Source organism: Fukomys damarensis, unplaced genomic scaffold (assembly GCF_012274545.1).
Source record: "Fukomys damarensis isolate Sample0158 unplaced genomic scaffold, DMR_v1.0_HiC HiC_scaffold_9, whole genome shotgun sequence".
Lineage (NCBI taxonomy): Eukaryota > Metazoa > Chordata > Mammalia > Rodentia > Bathyergidae > Fukomys > Fukomys damarensis.
The window spans coordinates 37,240,630-37,246,629 of record NW_022900921.1 but is presented as its reverse complement, the minus strand read 5'-3'; the positions used below and the strand labels follow the sequence as shown (position 1 = coordinate 37,246,629).

Below are 6,000 nucleotides of genomic sequence, written 5' to 3'. Positions count from 1 at the left end.
TTTTTGAGACAGGGTCTCACTATGTAGTTGAGACTGACCTGGAGCTCACTGTGTAGCTCATGCTGGTCTCAAACTCACAGTGATCCTCCTGCCTCAGCCTCCTGAGTGCTGGTATTACAGGCCCAGCCTATTGTACCTTTTTAAATTTTGTGCCCAAGCACTGCATAAAAAAATAATACAATTCTATTCTCTGCCCACTATTACCTACTATTATGTTACTTATACTTTTCTAATTAATTTTTAGGACTGACTTAAAAAGGCATTAACCCCTAAATTCCACATTTCCTTCAGGCTTTTGTTCCTTTCTGTTTTCTACCTTATTAGAAATAAGGTATTGATAATAGTCAAAACTTTTTTTTTTTGAGACATTATTTAACCATGTTACTCAGACTCCCAAATACCTGGGACTACAAATGTGTACCTGGTTAGTCAAAACTATTAATTTTTCCCTTCCTTTCAGTTTCTAGTGTTGGTATCATTTTTAGAAAGTCTTTCCCTAACTCTAAAGCAGAATATTTTCTTCAATAATACAACATAAGTAACACATAGAAGTCAAATATATCATTTAAAATCTCCTACTATTGGTGCCAAGGATTTAGCTCAGCAGTGATGTTCAGCAAGCACAAGTTCCTGAGTTTGAACTGCAGTACCGGCCCCAAAAAAACAAATCTCCTACTAGTGAGCTAGATGTGATAGCACATGCCTGTAATTCCAGCTACTTGGGATGCTGAGATAGGATCCCAAGTTTGAGGTCAGCCTGCACAACTAAAAACCTGGCTACAAAAATAAAATTGTAGGCTGGGCATGGTGGTGCACGCCTGTAATCCCAGCACTCGGGAAGCTGAGACAGGAGGATCGCTGTGAGTTCGAGACCAGCCTGGGCTACATAGTGAGTTTCAGGTCAGTCTCAACTACATAGTGAGACACACCTGTCTCAAAAAAACCAAAAAATAATAAATAAATAAGTAAACAAACAAACAAACAAATAAATAAAATCGTAAAAAGGCTGGGGATGTACCTCTTTCCTAGCATGTGAAAGCCCCTGGTTTGATTTTCACTACAGGGGGAAAAAAAAGAATCTATTAGCCAGATTAAAAAAAGAAAAACAGAGGGCTGGGGATTTAGCTTAGTAGTTCCGCCACCTGTCTCACAAGCCCAAGGACCTGAGTTTGATCCCTGGTATAAAAATAAATAAATAAATAAATAAAAAAGGAAAACATTAATGGGTGAAATTAAGTGTATGTTATTTAACCTAATATACAAAAAAAAAAAAAAACACTACCATTTCAACACCTAATCAATAAAAAAAAGTTAAGAGATAGTTTACATTTCATGCCAAGTTTTTGAAACCTAGTGTTTACTTTATACACATGTATATGTAAAAAGCTATTTTAGATTCATTTATTGTATGTGTGCTCACTTCTTGAAATCCACTGTTTATCTTTCAGTACATCCAAATGAGACTGACCACATCTCAAGGGCAAAAGCAAAATATGGTCAGTGACTACAAACAAAATTGCATATTATAGCTCTAAAACAGAGAAATGTATCTATATTTTCTCTAATACTTTTGATTCACTGTACAGAAATTCAGGATTTTCCTCTGACACTTTTTTTTTTTTTTTTTTGGTACTGGGGATTGAACTCAGGACATTGCGCTTGCAAGGCAGGCGGCAGCACCACTGAGCTAAATCCCCTGCCCACATCTGACACTTTGTTTGATACCTGTTACAAAAGATATTCTAACTCACTTTCCCTTTCATAGAGCTAGCTAATTATTGCTCCACTGTGAAATGCTGCTTTATACACTGAGTATCTATGCATGGTTAAGTCTACACCTACATCTTCATATGTCTGTTCCTAGATTAGCAACAAACTGCTTGATCAGCTATAGCTTTATTATACTGCTTTCATTTTTTTTTTTTGGTACCGGGGATCGAACTCTGGTCCTTGTGCTTGCAAGGCAGGCGCTGGAACCACTAAGGTAAATCCCCAGCCTGCTTTCATTTTTCTTTTCTTTCACTTCCCTGGTTTTTCATCTTATTCTTCCAAAGAAATTCAGAATTATGCTCAAAAGCAGGAATTCCAATCAAATTCTGACAAGAATTATGGTCAATATATAAATTAATATGGGAAAAACAAACTTCCCCATATTACAAAGCCTTTCATTCAAAAGCATAAAAAGAATATCTTTTTGTATAATTTAGCAATTTCGATTTAATGATCTTCATGTAGGCCTTTTATATTTATGTTTCTTTCTAGATATTTTCATTTTTAAAAACATCGACATTTAGAACATGGAAAATGTTGAGTTCTTGGTGTACAAAAGACATGCCATACTCAAAAAGAAATCAATGTTACTGTGGTTTTACACAAGTTAAAATGCATTTATAATATAATAAAGCCACAAAGAACAGGCATATCAGTTTAGTCCCCTAATTAGTTGCTTACTTGCAATGCCAAATGCATCTCCAATCCCCAAAGTTGAGATCGGGATCTTCATCTTCATTTAGCTTCTTTAAATTAGTATTAGACCATAGTTGCAAACAATTGGAACCAGTTAAAAGACGACTACCTAAAAAAAATACATTCACTATTTATTATTTAATAGTGAGTTAAAATACAAGTTCAAGAGTTTCATAAAACAATAAAGATAATACAATTTATACAACACTATAGAGACAATAATAAAAAAACTTGGGGAAGAAGGGTATACTTTAATTTTGTTGAATAGGCTTGGAAAAGAGGGGACTACATCTTGTGACCTTCTCAATTCACTAATCATTTAATGACTATCTTCTTTGTACCACACACTGTACTGAGCACTGGGGATATACTGACAAAACACTGTGCTTTTTCCGTATGCGTGTTTTGTTTTGTTTTTTGGTACTGGGGATCGAACTGGGGTCCTTGCACTTGTGAGGCAGGCGACAGAACCACTGAGCTAAATCCTTGGCCCAACACTGCCCTTTTTCATGAGTTCACATTCCAGTAGAGAGAAATACATGAGAAAAATTACAATCTACTGTAAAAGTGTTACAAACATGATAGAAATCTGTGCAAAGTCCTAGGGAAGAGAAATTATGTGTGCTTGTAGTAAAAGTATGGGGGGGAGCAATGTCATGAAACCTTGTCCTAAGGGAATGAACAGGAGGAAAAGAGAGGCGACAGGATTTCAGAAATAGGACCTAACACAAAAGCATGAAGGCATGCAACTTCATTTTCCAAAACTGCCTCTTAATCTAGTATAATTAAGGACTAAGGTAACATAAAGACTAGAAAAAGAAACAAGGTTGCAAAAAAATGCCAGGATGAGATTTTGAGGCATTTTTCAGATTCATAAGGAGTTCAGGCTTTGTTATATACAGGTAGTCAGAAGTCAAAGATTTTGAAAAAAGAAGGGGATCTGTACTTCAGAAAAAGGTTACTAACAGAAGGCACCATCAACGGACTTGAAGAAGCCTATGACTTTCCCTCCACTGAGATAATATACAAAAGCTGTATTGTAATATGTATATTTTTCTGGAGAGGTAATCCTTAACTTTCATCTTTTAAAGACTTTAGTAAAAAAGAAGATTAAAAATCCTTTTAGAAAATAACTCTAATTTAGAAAATAACTCTACAGACAAGAGGAAAGAAAACATAAGTCAGGAAAATCTGATTTATTAACTATAATACTTCATATAGTAAATCATGAGGATCTGAATCCTATTAAAGAAACAAAGACTAAAAGATATCTCAAAAGGGAGAATTACCAGTATAAGATGTAATTTTATAACTTCAACTAAACACTGGGGGCAGAGCTGTAAAGGAGTAGTGTTTTATTGAAGTTAGGCTGACACTGACACAAATTAGTGTTTTAATTCTACAGATGATACATTTAATCCCAGAAGTAAGCAAAAGTACCCTGGTACCAAAAAAGATTTTTTAAAAAAGTAATCAAAAGGAAACAGCTACTGAGTACAGAAAAAAAGGAAATGAGAATTTTAAGTATTTCACTTAAAAAAAATCAACTACATGAAAGAATGACAGCATAAACCTTGTGGACATTATAATTGAAATTAGTCAGTTACAAAGACATATGCTCTATGTACTTATATGAGGTACTTAGGGTAGACAAAGAAAGAGTGATAATAGAGTAGATCAGTGGTTTCCAGGTCTGGATAGGTAAAGGAAAAGGGAGTTGCTACTTAAAGAGTTTCACTTTTATAAGGTAAAAAGAATTATAGAGACAGATAGTGATAACTATTGCACAACATTATGAAAGTATTTAATATTTCTGCAATGTATACCTAATGTGCTTAAGATGATAAATTTTGTGTATAGTCTCCCACAATTTTGGGGGGGATCAAACTCACGACCTTGCGCTTGTGAGGCAGGCAGCAGCACCACTGAGCTAAATCACTGGCCCACCCACAATTTTTATAAAAGTGAAATAACAAGGAATTGTCAAGCCTTTTCAACAACTAAAAAATGAAAAACCAAGAGGTTCAAAGATAGGTTTCAACTTCGTGATTTGAGACTGAGAAAAAGGTTATGCTACCATGAATACAAAGAAGACAAAGAATTAGCAATTTTAGCCAAAACAATCTAGCAAAAATAAATCATCCACATTGGCAATTAAGGATGTGCATCTGTCTAGAATGATTATTTTCTTATTTCAAAAGAATGGCAGGTCTGAGAAAAAAGCATAAATTTTGCATCAGAAATCCCTGTGTCTAAATCTCAAATATGCACCCCAATTAGCAATACGAATTGGATCTAGTAAGGAAATTGATGAGCCTCAATAAAATTAGAGGTCTGGCTGGGGATTTAGCTCAGAGGTTCCACTGCCTGCCTCACAAGCCCAAGAAATCAAGTTCGATCCGTGGTACAAAAAAAAAAAAAAAAAAAAATTAGAGGTCTGTATACAGTTGCTATAAAGATTAGGTATGTTGGTAGCACAGGCCAGGCACTTATCAGAAGCTCAATATATAGTAGAAGCTTAAGCACTAGCTTCTTTCAAAACCTTTTATGGTTTTAAGTGCTAAGGTGTATGTCAGTGGCAAAGTGCATGCCTATCATATACAAAACTCTAGGTTCAATCACCAGCACTTCAAAATTAAACTGACAAGCAACAACAACCCTGTAATACTGTAGTTTTCAGACAATTAAAAAGATTTAAGGCTAGAATAAAGCCGGGTATGGTGGCATATGCCTGTAATCCCAGCCCTCAGGAGGCTGAGGCAGGAGGATGACTGTGAGTTAGAGACCAGCCTGGGCTACAAAGTGAGTTCCAGGTCAGTCTCAACTACATAGTGAGATCCTGTCTCAAAAAAGTCAAAAACAAAACAAAACAAAACAAACAAACAAAAAGATTTAAGGATAGGATATAGCTAAATGGTAGAAAATGTGCTTAATATATATATAAGGCCATGGGTTTATTCTGGAACATGCAAATACATGCACACACACATTTTTTCATAGAAAAGCTGATCAATACAATTCACAACTTGTTCTGACCATAGAATGAAATATAAGAGTAACATTCTAGGACTTCTAAACCTATGATTTAGGAATTACTGAAGGTATGCTTTCACTTTCACAATCCAGCTACCACAGCAAGTTAAAATTTAGGCTACCTACCCCACTAAGAGGCCACACAAGAGAAAGGCCACTTGAAGAACAAAGGTGTTGCAATCCATAGCAAGGACCAAGGCCTATATATGTGAATAAAGCCTTTCTTAAAGCCCCGAGCCATAGACAAGTCACTTCAGGTAACACATGTAACAAAAGATAAGCCATTCCCACAGAACCCTATGGTAATTCCTGACTTGTATAATTATAAGCACTAAAATGAAGTATTAAGTAACTAAATTTTGGGATTTTTTTAAAATGCAGAAACAGATAACTGAATATATACTCATGATCTCTCCTTAGATCTCACTTTCTTTTCCTACTCCACCTGCCTTATTTTCATTTTTTAAATCTATCTACTAGTCAGGTCAAAAGGTACCTCTT

General features: G+C 35.2%; 1 protein-coding gene across 4 annotated transcripts in view; it reads right to left on the bottom strand.

Moving 5' to 3' along the window:
• Positions 1-6,000, bottom strand: part of Dmxl1 (Dmx like 1) — a 134,933-nt gene that overhangs the window by 121,779 nt on the left and 7,154 nt on the right. For all 4 annotated transcript variants that reach the window (XM_010633900.3, XM_033761680.1, XM_033761681.1 and 1 more), the window contains exon 4: positions 2,452-2,575. The gene's annotated coding sequence lies outside the window, so the exon portion shown is untranslated. The remainder of the gene's footprint in view (positions 1-2,451; positions 2,576-6,000) is intronic.